The sequence below is a fragment of the Podarcis filfolensis genome (genome assembly GCF_964270895.1).
Source record: "Podarcis filfolensis genome assembly, chromosome: 10".
In the NCBI taxonomy this organism is placed as follows: domain Eukaryota; kingdom Metazoa; phylum Chordata; class Lepidosauria; order Squamata; family Lacertidae; genus Podarcis; species Podarcis filfolensis.
Genome location: NC_139612.1, coordinates 47,179,533 through 47,195,773, shown reverse-complemented (window position 1 = coordinate 47,195,773; position 16,241 = coordinate 47,179,533). Strand labels below are relative to the sequence as shown.

At 43.7% G+C, this 16,241-nt stretch overlaps 1 long non-coding RNA gene across 1 annotated transcript in view; it reads right to left on the bottom strand.

Moving 5' to 3' along the window:
• Positions 1-998: 998 nt before the first annotated feature.
• LOC310743629 overlaps positions 999-16,241 on the bottom strand; it is a 232,848-nt gene continuing 217,605 nt past the window's right edge. Inside the window, exon 2 of the long non-coding RNA XR_014539125.1 lies at positions 999-3,529. This is a non-coding gene — a long non-coding RNA (uncharacterized lncRNA). The remainder of the gene's footprint in view (positions 3,530-16,241) is intronic.

Sequence of the window (16,241 nt, the reverse complement as noted above, 5' to 3'; positions counted from 1 at the left end):
GGTCAGTAGTTGTTTTATCTTTTTAACCTCTCTCTTATCGCATAAGCACAATGTTTGATAAAAGAGAGCAGCAAGCCAGATTATGACTGCAATAATAATAATAATAATAATAATAATAATAATAATAATAATAATAATTTATTTATACCCCCCACAGTGTGATAGATATATCCATTTGCCTCTTGTTTTAGGCTTCCGTTGTCCCAGTGGGTCTCCCGTGTTAAACAAACACACAGGAAAGTAGATATGAGAAGGCATGAAATAAGACAAACTGAAGAGGACATTCCCAGAGCAACTTACTTTGTTTATTGATTTATTATTACCTTTATACCCCACGTTTCCTTCAAGGAGTTCATGGTATATGCAGTTCTACCCTTTCCCTGTTTTACCCTCACAACAAACCTGTGAGGTAGGTCATCTGAGAGAGCGTGACTGACCCAAGGTCACCCACTGAGCTTCAGGACTGAGCAGAGTTTTGAACTTTGCTTTGTTCCATTCAATGCACCAGAAAGATCAATGGTAAAAGGGGAGCCGATAACTTCAGCTGAGTGTAGCTTGTGTCACAAAAAGAAATTGTATTTCTGCATCAAGGCAATCCTAATTCTGTGCCATGAAAACCTGCTCGCTGCATCAGTCCCACCCTGACCTCTTGAGATGTCATCCTATATTTTTCACTCATTCCAATATTTCTTTATGGCCTTAAGGAATTTTTAAAATTTGCTTGTTAAACTGTGCTTGGTACCATATCCCACCCTTGTGATCAGCTTCCACAGAATACACGATGTCTGAAAGAAACCCTATTCAAAACTTTTGCAAAAAAGAAAAGGTCACGAATTCTTACACTGATCCCCAGGCCAAAGCAAGGAGGCACTTTGGATTGGTGCCTTCTCGACATTCAATATATATACCAGATCTGGATTTATATCACAGGATGTTAGAAATAAGCTTGGACCCTAACTACAAATTGTAATAATATAACATTAATAAAATTGTTTCTATTTTTATTTTTTTTAATGAGCTTGGGCTTGTTCGTTTATCTTTAAGTAGATCATCTCACACTTTGGATACCCAAGTGTGAAGTCATACGACTGACTGAATCAGAATTCGGGAACTGGTACAATTTTTCATATTTATTTTTGTAACAGACAGAGGAAGGAGGTTTGGAACAATTAACTTTGCAGAGGAAGATAGGTTGTTGTGATGAATGACAGAGGAACAGGAAAGGAATGAGACCAGCGATGAGTAAAGTGCCAGCACTCTTTGCCTGCTGGAATCCTTCTCATTTCTGAGCATTTACCCTCCAGAAACACATACTCAGCTTCTTTACTGTAAGAGAATTAGAAACCTGATTTAAAATAATAAAATAATAATAAATAAACCTCATTCATGAGCTACATTTAATGCTTCATGTTTCCATACAGCCATACATGAGCATAGCCAGGGAGGGGAGCAGGGAGGGGCAGCTGCACCCCACCTAAATCAATAAAAATACATAGCAATCTGAGCTTCTGCCCCCCCCCAACAAAAATCCTGGCTACGCCCATGCAGCCATGTATTCTTTTTACAATAATTCATTTTGTTACAGATGCTTCTTCTTTGGATCTTCTCAGTAGGTGCCCACATAAATATATGGTAGGTTTGATGATGATGATGATGATGATGATGATGATGATGATGATGCACCCCCTCAGATCAGTGTCCTATGCTGGAAAACCGCCCACCCCACCCTAAATCTGGTGCTACCTTAATCTTATGCAGCAGAGTTGCAGAGGTTGTCTGTAACCAGATCCCACTGAAAGCAGTAGACATTGCAACCATTTATTCATTGCATTTTTAGCCCACCTTCCACCCCAAGCAGCTCAGGTGAGCGTACACCTTCCCACCCCTGTTTTATTGCCGCAACAGCAGCACTGCGAGGCAGATTAAGCTGTGTGATCGTGACTGACCCAAGGTCATGCTGTTAGGCAGAGGAACAAGTTGTACGATTCAGGTACACTCTTTTTGCATAACAAGTAAAGAGAAGACGGGATGCTGTCTCCCCCCCCCCTTTATTAAAGATGCTAGTCTGGAATTAGATTAGTCTGGGAGGAAAACTAATAGGAGTGAGAGAAAGGAGAGTTTCATGGTGGAAAAAAATGCAGAGGAAAGAGGGTGCATGTTCTAAGTAAAAGAAATGTGGGTTTGACGAGGAGAGGAAAAAATTGATAAAAGGTTGGGGGTTAGTGAAGAGAGCAGAGAGGCGTCTCAGCAGGTTGGGGAAAATCAGATATGCAGCAGCAGCATTTTGAACAGAAATCAAGAGGCGAGTGAAAGACTGTTCAGAGCAGTTTTAAGTCAGAGAAAGGCAAAATTCAGGCTGAAATGGTTGGCCTGCTTTTGCTTTCAGCAGATTAGAAGAAACCAGAAGAAGCAGAAAGCTATTCAGAGGCAACCTTGCCGACAGTGAAATTAAATTGAAACACTTGGATTTAAGCCTTAAAATTAAATGCTACGGCAATGAGGCCAAATCTGCTGTAAAAGTGCAGATCCTTTGGTTTTACTGGGTTGCATTTCAGACTGGGCTGCCTTGAAAGAAGGACTATAAGCAGAAAGAAGAAGACAGGAAAGGAATGGGATTGTAAAGATCCCATTTGCTAGATAAGGAGAAAGCAATTATTATAGACGCCTTCAACCATCCTGAGACAAACCCTGGCTAAGGAGTGCTTGCTTACCTGTATTTTAATTAACTGCTCCTCACAAAAAAACCCAACCCAATAATTCTTTGGTTTATTTATTTGGCTCTTACATAGTAGCAGTCTTTCCACCAACAGAAATCACTGCTGGAAAAAATAAACTTTGATTTTGAGAATGACTTAAAGCACATCCGAAGCACATTTCCCCACTCAAAGAATTTTGGGCACCATAGTTTACTCCTCACAATTCCTGGCAACCTTTAAACTACATTGCCCAGAATTCTTTGAGGGAGGGGAATGTGCTCTGAATGTGCTTTAAAAGCATAAGTGTATGCAGCTTACTTTGCACATAACAGAGCCTCCCTTGAATGCTTGCTACCTCCTCCCATGTTCCATCTTGAGATACACACACAATGGCATCACCATTGGCCAAGCTATCTCATCCCCAAGGGTCTAGCACTGTCAAAAATTCAGTCAATTAAACTGCATATGTAAACCCTCTAGAAAGCAAAATCAGATTATTATTTTTAACCAAAAAAAGTTAAACATTAGCTATTTATTGAGCATTTATTCCCATTTGTTTGCAGTGAAGTGGCATCAAGCGTTACTGCACACACTCCTGTGCATTTCCTATCGGTTTCCTTAATGAAAAAAAGTCCATTGGGGGAGGAAGGGACTTTGTTGCACAAGAATTCCAAATCATCTTCAATTGCGCCATCTAAATTTGCTGGTACAGTCAAACCTCGGCTTCCAAAATGTTCAACGACCGAGGCGCGGCTTCCGATTGGTTGCAAGAGCTTCCTGCATTCGAGCGGAAGCCATAGTGGACGTTCGGCTTCCAAAAAACATTCGAAAAACTGGAGCATTTACTTCCGGGTTTTTGGCATTCGGGAGCCGAATCGTTCGAAAACGGAGCTGTTTGGGAGCTGAGGTTTGACTGTATGTCATTGAATCCCACCTGCAAAACTGTGACAGTCTGGAAGCGCCCTAAATGTGAGGCACAAGACAGCCTTAAAAGGGTATTGAAAGACTGTGGGATGGTGACATGTATATGGATGGATGTCCTCTGTGGGACTTCACTTCACTACCTAAATACTATGTGCATTGGCCCCTAGTGAAAAGGCTAAATAGGAATACAATTATAGAGCAGCACATGGGACAACACTGGGTACAAACTTTCCTCATTATATAGGCCAGGTCTCCCAAGTTCCTTAATGCTCTTGTTTAAAGAGTTAGTTCAGATGTGCAAGACGCTGGAAAGTTTTTGCTTATGGTGTGCTACACAGAGGGAAAGTAATGTTTAAATGTGTGTGCCAAGCCACAAACTCCTAGAAATAAATGAATGGTAATCATAGGATGTTTTGCAAAGAATATCCATATATAGAACAGTATTTCTAGCTCCCGGTGGGCAATTAGTGGCATGCGGAGCATCCTGGAAAGAAAGAATAGGAAGGGACCATACGAAGGGTGAAAACAAATGTAATATTTTAAGTGTGCCAAAGCTGAGTTGAAACTGCTGTAATTGCTCTGAAAATGTCCAGAACCAGCCACCCTAAAAAAAGGTCAACAACTTTGGGGTTCTCCCCCCAAAATAGGGCTGACAACTATGGGCAACTGGGAGGGGCGCCAGGCGGATCTTTGCACCCCAGTGCCACATATGCTTATGACAGCCCTGTGAGCTGATGTGCCTTTCTGCAAAATCAGCCGATTTGATCCCAGCTGTGCAGCCTCTTTCTTGGATAATGTAGGAGGGAACTGTAGTTTGGTTATGCAGATTTCGTCCTTGTTCGGTGAAACGGCAGGCAACTTAAATTCAGGTGAAATAACATAGGAAAAAACTGAAAAGCTGCGCCACTAAAGAGATGGCAGATAAATACCCACATCTGATAACTGACTGAGAGAACATCATGCTAAGCAGAAATTCTGTTATTTTAATCACGTGCCACCAAAACTCCGTGGGTAACTTGTCAAATGAGAGCACAGAAATGTTTCCGGCTAGAAAAGAATACATTTAGAAAAGCTGTGAGAGTTTGCCTGGTGAGAAGCGGCAGGGGTACAGAGGGAGGAGAGAAAGGAAATGCGATTGTTTCCTAGTCATCATATCTCCAACTTCAAGGTCCGGCTCTTGTGAGGCTCTGCGTGAGGGTCCCTGGAAAGCGCAACTTCAATGGGAGTCTGCAGCACTCAGCACCTCGCGAGATCAGAGGCTTAAAATAATCGCTGCATCTGCAGGATGAAACGTCAAGCCGAAAACCATATGTTGCTATGAAATTAAATGGAACACGTTCTCTTTGATTGTCTTTGAAATTAAATGGCAAGAGTCGGGGTTGGATGGTAAGAGAGTGAAATGAAAAAGCTGCTGAAGGGGGCGGGAGGAAGGGGGGAGCGCCACACAAAAAGGGGAAAATTGACATTCCCAAAGGAATGACTTGCTGCAGGGAAACAGGCTTCTGAAAAAGGGGACTTCATACGGCAGAAGAAGGAGCTAAGAACAGCCTGGGAGAACAGAAGGAAATCTGCCCGGGGAGAAACACTAAAAATAAAACAAACGGATGGACTCTGGCAGCAGCACACAAGGGAGAGAACGGAATCTAGGCTACGCAAGGGGTGTGGGAGAGCTAAAAGCAGAAGAGAAGCACACACAGTTTCGGATGGGGCAGTTGCATATTCTGAATCGACAACAAAAAAGGACTCCCATCCGTTTTACTTAAATTCCTCTATCAGAATAAATTACACACATTATGGGTATTTTAGGGATTAGTTCTCAGGCAATAAACACAGCTCCAGAAGTGAAACAACTTATTTCCCACCCACCCAAGGCCTTCACAGGTTGAAAGTCCAAATTCTCCCTCCTTCTACCCTTGCTAGAAACAAGCACAGTGTGCAGGATATGAACATATGGAGCTGACTTATACAGATTGTTCACCCATAAAGTTTAGAGCCGGTTCAGCTTTTATTTCTTTATTATTTTAAAATTTATATGTCGCTTGATTGTAAGGAAACTTAGTGCAGTGGAGGAGTTATTTTAAAAATAGATGGAGCCATGGCTGACCTGATTTCTCAATACAGTGGTACAGTACCTCGGGTTACATACACTTCAGGTTACATACACTTCAGGTTACATATGCTTCAGGTTACAGACTCCGCTAACCCAGAAATAGTACCTCTGTTTAAGAACTTTGCTTCAGGATGAGAACAGAAATCGTGCTCCGGCGGTGTGGCGGCAGCAGGAGGCCCCATTAGCTAAAGTGGCGCTTCAGGTTAAGAACAGTTTCAGGTTAAGAACCGACCTCTGGAACGAATTAAGTACTTAACCCGAGGTACCACTGTAATCAGTTCTGCATCTGTTGGTTGCTGCCCATCTAGTGATCTCTCAGGGGTTCCTCAGCTGATTCCTTGCACTGTTCTTCTGCATCCATGATAACTCCATACTATTCATCACCAGAACGTTACAATATGTCCTTTGGACTGGTTCCATGGCAAAGGCATGGGTAAAGCCCCAATCGCTCCATGTCGGGGTTGCACCTACTCTTTACTTATTTTTTAAAAGCAGCTACTCGGGGTCTAAAGATGAGGATAGCATAACATATCATTTGATCTTATGTTCATACCTGAAAAAGAAAATGGGTGGGGGGATACTGTCATGCAGAGAAAAGCAAGAGCACATGCAAAATTTCTGCAATTCCAGATGTGGTTATAAATGAATAAATAAATAAGGTGGGGCAAAACCAGAGACCATGGCCAGGGATAACCCAGTTGCCCCAGAGTCATCCCAAATAGGTGCGGCCAGCAGTAGTGATCTACTCTTCTTAACACCCCATGTCTTTGAACCAATACCCAAATGGGAGCGAGCTCATCTGCAACCAACTTGGGATGCGAAGGGAACATTTTGCTCAGTGCCAGGGCATTCCCCATGCTGTAAGGCAGCGAAAGTTACTATAAATCAGGCAAGGCATGTTTTTATCATACTCAAAGCAGTGCAAAAATGTACCATTACATGACAAAGAACCCACAATCTCATCCAGCTAGGAGATCTGATAAACGCCACTGGGAAACTAGCAAAAGATAAGTTCTCTCTTTAAAAATATATATAAATATGGCTTTATCTCCTGCACTGCCAACATGAGACATGCACAGGGATTAAAGGCACTACTGTTGGGCACAGTCAGTGACGGATCTTTTTCTGCTCCAGTCTATGCACACAGACAGCACTTGGTTGTGATACCAGCCGTTATAGTGGAGATAGGGGGTAGGGTCCCCTAGCAGGTCTCCAAAAGGCATAGGATTATGGGTGGGATTGCAGCTTGGAGCCAGGAAACTCTTGGGCCCTGCTTGCCTCACCTAGCAGCTGTAGCTTCGGGAAACTTCCCTCCCAGCTTCTGCGGACTTGCTGCCTGAGCCAAGTACCGAAAGAGAGAGACTTAATCACTGTCATTCATGCCTTGGTGGCTTCCAGATTAGACTATTGTAACACGCTCTCCATGGGGCTGCCTTTAATGACTGTCCAGAAACTTCAATTAGTACAAAAATGCTGCTGTCTGGCACAAGTCAGTGGGAATATATTACACCAATCTTACGGCAAGTTCATGGGCTGCTAGTAGGTTTCCAGACGCAATTCAAGTCCCTGGGCAGTCTGGGTCTGGAGTTTCTCATGGTGCATTTTCTCCCATATGCCCACCCCAGTCCAATGGTTTGAGATCTGGGACCCTGTACCAGTTTTGGGGGATGCAAGATTAACACCCACTAGGGATCCAATTACCCATTGCCGTTGTGTAGGGGTGGAATTGGGAGCAGAAGAGCCAATAGCTGTGCTTCTCCAGCAGCCTATGGGAGATGTGCATTGGGACTAGGGTAGCGGTTCTCAACCTGTGGGTCCCCAGATGTTGTTGGACTACAACTCCTATCATCCCTGAGCTCTGGCCTTGCTAGCTAGGGGTGATGGGAATTGTAGTTCAACAACATCTGGGGACCCACAGGTTGAGAAAGGCTGGACTAGGGGGAAAGAGCTAAGCTCATCCATGGGACCAATCTTATTGTTATTTTTAAAAAAAAAGCCACAGAAAAGAGACCAAACCAACAGATACAATAAATGCAGTCACACTTTTAATATATCGTAGGCATAGGCAAACTCAGCCCTCCAGATGTTTTGGGACTACAACTCCCATCATCTCTGACCACTGGTCCTGTTAGCTAGGGATGATGGGAGTTGTAGTCCCAAAACATCTGGAGGGCAGAGTTTGCCTATGCCTGATGTATAGTTTCTCCCTAGGAACAGGGCCTTTTCAGCTGTTGCCCCCATACTGTGGAATGCTCTCCTCCAGGAATGCAGACCCTCCAAGTATCCTTATTTTCCAGGGTCATCTCTGATTTAGAGAAGCTGTCCCAGTTTCTGATTTGATCCCAGAATGTCCCGCTTTTCCTTAGGATGTCCCTATTTTCACTGGAGAAATGTTGGAGGGTATGGAAATGTCTTACTTTACAATCCTCTTTTTTTAAGGAGTCCTGTTTGAAGGGCTGGTTGCCCAGTCCGTCTGGTTAAAAATATATAGAACCATAAGAAGGGAGGACATGGGCCTTGAACCTGGCCATCAACAGAGACTTGTGTTGCCAACAGGCACACAGGCAACCTGCTCACAGTCTTCCCCACTATCTTGAGATATATATTATGCTTCTATTTAAACTTCAGCAATTATTTATTCATTTTCATCTATGCCTATAAATTTGCACCTGTAAATTCTAGGCACTTCCCCATCTGCGTTTGGGGTCAGGGTTTTCCTCCTTTCCTCCTGCGTAAGTGGCTCCCCTGCATCAAAAGCTTATTTGGCTCTTCCATTTGCCTCTTTTCAGAGACAGTTAAAAAGCTTTTCCCGTTCCGCTTGAAGCAAAAGCCCTGTTTACAAAGAGGTATTGAAAACGGATATTGCTGCTGATAGCCAAATAGCTTTTGATTACTTTGGCTTTTTGTTTCTAATGGATTGCACTTTGTTTTTTAGGTTAGGAACAGCTTTGCAAATTAGGTAATTGAAAAGCAGTATATAAATACGTGAATCCATCAAATCAATACAGGAGCACAGCCTGCGTTGGCAGAGAAATATAGCTCTTTAAAGGAGCTGCCTGCTTAGCTCTGTTAAATTCAAATGCTGCTCCACTCCACCGGGCAGAATCTGACTCTCCCTTTTCATTTTTGGCTCATAGATACAGGAACTCTCTTCCTTTTGTAGTTGGTAAGGAGGGAAAAACACCACCCCAGCCTGGAGACTATTAAAAGCTTGAAGGAAAAAGGAGGAGGAAAAAATCTTCAGCCTATTCTTCCTGAGCACCTTTTTCATTCTGATGTCTGGCCTTTCTAATTTCACAAGCACTGTCTGTTACTGGAGTCCAGCTTTCTGCAAGAGCCTCTAATCAACCCTATTCTTAGTTGGACGGTGCAGAGCCTTCGTTGAAGTGGGAAGGGGAAGACTACACTTGCAGAAGATTCTTCAAAGGCAGCATGTGGAGCAGTGCAGGTGCATGGCTCAGAAGGGGAGTGAGAAATACGGATCAGTTTCAAGGGACCAGAGAGAGTTGGTTCTTCTACTGGGCCTTATAGACCTGCAGAAGTGATGAAAAGTTCCCCCATTCATTCATACGGGGCTCAGACTGTTGAGTTGTGGGTGAACATATCAGACGACACAGCGATTCTTCAGACAGCTCTTGTTTATTCACAAGCCGGAACAGAACTGAAATGAAGGGTTCAGCCAACCTGCTTATATAGAGCTCAACTACAACGCAACAGTAACAACTTTCTGTAACTATCCAATCACTGAACGTCACTTTCAATTCCTTATTTGCATATGTGGAGCTGAATGGAAACTATCTACAGTATCCCCCCTGCTGGTCCAGGGTGAGAACTTCAGTACATAACACAGACCAACTTGGCAAAGGAGAGTTAAGTCCTTCCCATCACCACCACCCTTGATTCCAAGGAAAATTTCATCTCAAAAGCTACTTGCACCAGGAGGGAAGCCTGTTTCCTCCAGATCCAAACAGCAGCTTCAGACGGTATTATATTGTGTGTGTGGTAATAAACCCTCTTGGAAGGTAAAGAATTCAGCAGCCACCAGACATGATGGTGATGCTCTGCATCTAGTGTCAATCTGATCATAGGCCTAACTGCTGGGATAGCTCAGTCAGTAGAGCATGAGACTCTTAATCTCTGGATCGGGGGTTCGAGCCCCACAATGGGCAAAAGATTCCTGCATCGCAGGGGGTTGGACAAGATGGCCCTCGCAGTTCCTTCCAACTTCAAGAGGGAGGGAAGAGAAAGGATGCGTTAGATTAGATAGAAACATGGGCGGGGAGGATGTCATCCAGAGGGGAGCTGTTTGGCCCTACTTCAAGGGGAGGCAGAAAAGGCGACTCAGCCAAAATCCCAGGTACCTTCTACTGCAGACAGCTAACACAGGGAAATTAGCAGAGAGAACAAAAGCACTGCGGTAGATCAGTTGCTGCTGCCCTACAGCATAATGCAGAGAAGGGAGGAAACCGGGGGGGGGGGGGAGAGAAAAAACACTCTCCTCCTGGTGTATGAAAATCTCAGGCAAGGGGGGGGGCAGGGAACAAAAGAGACTCAAGAGCATGGAAGCCAGCATTACTCAATGAACTGTGCAGAAGCTGGGTTTAGATCATCAGGCTGTAGAGGCAGACAGGCTCAGGGGAAGATGACAACACACACCCGAGTTCCAGATGGCCAAAGCATGGCACCTGATGCAAACATCTAAAACGCAACGTTTTTCGCTGCTGCTTATTCATGTCGACTGCAACTCAGTGGACCCATAAAACATTATAGCACCGAGGGACAGAGCTGAGCATAGGGAATCATGATGATATAACCAGATAGTTTGATTGCACCCAAAACCTTCAGATGGACCAACTTCAGCCAAGTATGAAAGCATTAGGACTACACAGCTATGTGGGTCACATTCAGGCAGGGGGAAAGGGCAAGTTAAACCTGAGTTCCACACCCAGGAAGGTTACTTATTTGTGAATTGCTGTGAGGCTTTATGCAAACATGAAAATCCTGTGGATTTCAACCACAACTAGGCTACTTTGATCTCAGGTTCATCTGCTTGCACTGTCATTTAAACATAACCTGTGGCTCCTCTTTTGACTTTACCAATGAATTACCTCGAGACGTTGCTTTGAAGTGGACTTCTAAGCAATCACAAGGTCTAAGCAAACTTCTGTGCTGCCAGTTCTTCAACCTGCTGCCCTCCAGACGTTATTGTTTGATTGACTCATGAGGACGCAGTCCAACCCCTCCCTATTTTCTACTCACATCCACCATATGGAGTACATTAAGCTGGGAGAAAGTAACTGGCCAAAGGTCACCCAGTGAGCTTTGTGGCTGAGTGGGGATCCGACCCCTGGTCTCACAGTCCAACACACTAGCCACTACACCAGACTACACCGGAGCTGATGGAAGCTATAGACCAAAACATCTGGAGAGCATCGTGGTTGGGGGTGGCTGTTGTAGGCAAGTGCAACAAAAGTGCAGCACTGAAGGCTATCCTACAGTGAGTTCACGCTTCCTTTGTCTCATGCCTATTGTGGCCCAATCCATATTTTCAAATAGCAGGTCAGAAACTACCACCACCAGGTGGGTGGTTGCCAGGTGGCTGACCAGTATCAGTGACTTTTAGTATGGAATAGAAGACATTAGATGGTTCCTGTTGTTTATTCCTGCATAACAGAACAGGCCAAGAAGTGAGCCTTGAATAATTCCAACAAAGAATCCTAGAATCGAGGAGCTGGAAGGGACCCTGAGAATCATCTGGTCCAACCCCCTGCAATGCTGGAAGATGGGGATCAAACCTTGGCATTACCAGCACCACACTCTAACCAGCTGAGCTATCCTGGCAGATCTCCTAAATAAGATAAGAGAGCCATTGGTGTATTTAGAGAATATGTCATGCAAATGGGCAAGTTGTAGACTGGTTTCAGCACCAATGCAGCTGTATCTGAAGCTTGAGTCAATATTTTGGATGCTTTTCTTGCTGGTGTGGTCCAATAAACAGCATTTCACATTGAATTCAAGTCCCTTTTTTGGTCATGGACTCTAGGGGTGGCTTTGAGCAAACCAATATATGCCTCGGTTTTCCCCAACTTTGAAATGGGAAAAAATATTCAGCTAATGCGCAGGACTGCTGTGAACAAAAAAATAATAATGGAAAAGCCCTTTGCAGATTAGGACGTGTAGTAGTGTAGCACTGAATAAAGTTCTCTGTCTCACAACCTAGCCTTTTCATAGGGTTTACTGAAGATAAAAAACATATAAGGGTCATAGGGAATGCTGGATTTTCCAATTTTCCAATTCCCAAAATGAGGGGTGCTAAAAAGTTGTTACATGACTTGGGAATTCAAAATATATTTTGGTTAAATTTGTAGAATTTAGTTTTGCTTGGTAAGTAAAATGTGCATAAAATTGCATAGGAATCGTTAAAACGATTGCCGGGTTACATTACATAGTATTTATTTTTATTATTTAGCATTGCCTGACATTTTCTGAACGTAAAATTAAAATTCTTTGGTTTCCCGAAAGCAGTTTATGTGCTTCTCCATCAAACGTAGATTTACCAAGCCAAATGTTGTCCAATCACAAAGAAGATTTGCATATTTGAATTCCACACACCCACAAGCATATTTTTAAGACTGAAGAAATTTGCAAGACTTGCCACCCACTCTATGAGTGGTATTCAAACTAAGCTTTACTCAGTATAGACCTACTGAAATCAATAAGCATCACTAAGTTAGGTCCATTAATTTCCATAGGTCTTCTCGGAGTAAAGCTTAGTGGACTACCACCCTATATTTACTACTGTCCACTTTTGCCTCCAGTGTGCCCATGAAATTGCTTTGCAATCGTTTCGGGGTTCTGCCGTATGAGGAAGAGCAGGTTAAAATAGCATTTCCCACATTTGCGGGTATAAAGCTGGTGGGACCGGATGCAAAAGGAGAATGCTCCAAGCCAAGGTGTGGGTGTTCCCTCCTAAAGAAGGAAGCATGTAATGGAAAAAGAACAGGTAATTCTGCCTTAATAGGAGCCAACAATGTTCTGTGCAATGAGCAAACAGCTTTGGCAAGAATTCCCATGGTGATTATCGATGGGATCAAAAATTTGGCAGGATTCAAACAGTTTCTATTTATTTTATCCAAACACCCCAAGCTATTGTAAGAGATGCATTAAAGCACATAGGCGCTTTTTGGTAGGAGCTGCCAACACTCTGGGTTGAAGCCAGCCTGCATTCAGTACATATCGAGAGGGATCTCCCTCCGAGGTCAGGTTATCACATCCCTGCTTATTGCAGGGATTTCTATGTCATCTTCTTTTGAAGAATTGGTTACTTTTTCCTTTTGCCTGACGCCACACAAGCTGCCCACCCTAAGCTGATCTGGAGCAGCAGTGACTGATTATTAGCAGGATGGGCTGTGAATGCAATAATGTCTCACTGCAACGATGACGCATGTGAGAATTTCTCAGAATGTCTTCCCTGCAAGGAGGGGGAAAACAATGTTGTCTCCTCATCGCATGGGAAGTGAACGACTGCGCAAACAGGTATAGAGAAATGGCACTCAAAAGCAGCAGGGCTAGGGACCAGTGCTGCCATTGTCTCAAATGGTGAGCTTTAGTATTTGTCTCAAAATGTAGTAGCACCCCCTGAGCCCATCATTTTGAAGAGAGCAAGAACAAAGACAGAATACAGATTTAATAGAGAGCTCAGCGCATGCCCCTCGGCCATAAGACCCCGATCCTCTTAGCTTTACAACTGATATGATAGATGTGCACATTGGCAAATTGAACCCTGGTTTAGAAACCCTTCTTGGTGCTGCCCCCCATCGTTCTACAGACAGGCTGGCTGGCTGCTTTTTATTTTCAAAAAGCGCCGCAAAAATCTTCTGTGTCTTCATCCATTCATTCATTGCCTTGTCAGCTAGGAAATGAAAGTTTTACAAGTACAAAACTGCTCCAGGGATTGCAGAGGGAGATTTCTGGGTGGCCCTGGAATGGAGGTGGAAAGCAGCAGCCAATCAGATTCAGCACCATACCCAACTTCAAGTTTGAATCCTGCCCCTGCCACCCAGATCTTAACACTAGAGAACTTGAACACAAGGTACTGTCCTCTGTCTGCCCGCTTGTGATTCCCAGCAACTGGCAGTCAGAGGAATACTGCCTCCAAGAGAGGAAACAGAGCATAGCCTTATTCTCCATGGCATTTCTGTCTCATATTTCCTGCAGAGACCTGGTTACAGATAGGTAGCCGTGTTGGTCTGCCATAGTCAAAACAAAAAAATTTTTTTCCTTCCAATAGCACCTTAAAGACCAACTAAGTTAGTTCTTGGTATGAGCTTTCGTGTGCATGCACACTTCTTCAGATACACTGAAGTCAGTGTATCTGAAGAAGTGTGCATGCACACCTGCAGAGACCTGTAGCTCATGGGTAGGCAACCTAAGGCCTGGGGGCCAGATCTGACCCAATCGCCTTCTAAATCTGGCCTGCGGACGGTCTGGGAATCAGCATGTTTTTACATGAGTAGAATGTGTCCTTTTATTTAAAATGCATCTCTGGGTTATTTGTGGGGCATAGGAATTCGTTCATTCCCCCCCAAAAAAATAGTCTGGCCCCCTACAAGTTCTGAGGGACAGTGGACCGGCCCCCTGCTGAAAAAGTTTGCTGACCCCTGCTGTAGCTGGTGCAGTTGTGAGTCTCTTATGCAGGCGCTGACCAGACCTAGATCTGCTTAACTTTCTCAGGTTGCTTTCTGGACCAAGCTCACTATCTCAGATGACTGTGAAGGGATGCTTCTTTTGTGACTGAACAGGCCTTAGAGAAGTCAATGCTAAACGTACTGGATCTACATTCTGCACCATCACATCTAAATAGGTGAGATACTTGGAGCCGTCCTCTCCATTAGGCTGTGTCCGTCTGCAAATGGAGGACTCTGCGGGAGTGGAGCTGGCACCTCTTCCGAGCATTAAATTAAAAGCACTTCCCAGAGTTAACATACAATGTTCCTCCAGGACTGCTAGAGCAGAGAAAAGGAAAGCAATTTTTATTAAGTGTCATAATTACAGCCAGACTAGATTACTGAGGCTGAAGGAGAAGGACAAATAGCTTATAAAATGGCTTGTTTCCCCCCCACGGGATTGTTTAACTCCCTCTGCTTCGAAGGAGGAGGAACAAAAGTGCCCTACAAACTGGAAGAAAACTCAACCACTTTTTTGAGCCAGAAATGGGGAAATGGCACATTTCACGATGTGTTTGATTCATCAGTTTTCTTACTGTGACTATTCACAAAGCAGTGTTGATGACAAAACGAACTTCTTCACATTGGGAAACTTCCTACATTCCTATCTGCTGCAGCTTTCAACAAAGGACCCTTGGGATATAGCTGCATTATCTGTAAATGACTTTTGGATATCCAAGATCTTAGTACCCTCAGTCCTCCACAATACTCAGCTTCATGTCATCCTCTCTTCCTACCTTGGTTCTTATGCACATTTGCTGACTGTTGACGGGTTATCGTATTCCATTATTTCTTTCTATCATTTTAACCTTACATTGGCCTCTCCAACAACAGGCAAGAAAACACCTATTTTGAACTACATCAAACCTCCTCAACGTAATCTGTTGAGAAGCTGAGGCAAGCTCGCCATCTGAACTTGTTACAGACTCATTTGGCTCAAATGATAGGGTCAGAGTCCCTTTAAGGTTGCACTAGCATCTGTGACTAAGCCCCCTGCACTTCCATTAGAAGGCGTCATTGTTATAGCCTTGCAGATGGTGTGAATGTTTTAATACCGTAATACACAAGCTCAGAGTAGCCAACTTGGCACTGCTGCCAAAGCCTTAACTTTCCAATTTCCTGCTTCTGGTTCATTTAAGGTCTCGGGCACATCATTTTCAATTACTGCAGTAAATAACACTAGCGGCATTATTATTATACTCAGAAGGAAGCAAAGAGATGCATTAGATATGATCCTAGCTGCTTGAGCTCTCGGAAACAGCAGAGAAGCCAAGAAATCATTGTACTATCAGACCAGCAGACCTCTAGCGCACCTGCCTGCCTCCAACAAATGAGTATCTTGTATTTCAGAGAAAGGGGTTGAATACTAAACAGCGAGATAGAATAGTTACTTAATTGATAACTGGAAGTGGTCTGTCAGAAACAAAGTGGCGACATGACAAAGTGATACTGTGACTGAGTACATTACTGGGCGATATCCAATGTTAATCATAAGCCTATGGATTTCAATGAATCTACTTCAAGTTTAACTTAGTTGAGTATCATCCATTATTTATACCTGCTTTTCTATTACATTTATCCAGTGCGGTGATGGGGTGTTACTGACAAGGAGAGGTAACATGGAAATAAACGGGAAGCGAGATTCCTAAAATGTGGAAGCAGATATAATTCCATCTATGGTGATTTATGTGCTGGTTGAAATAGGGACAGATTTGTTTCATGGGTTGCATCTGATGGCAGTGCAGTTGCCTTCTGTAGTCAAGGACGGCAGTGGGGAACGTGTGG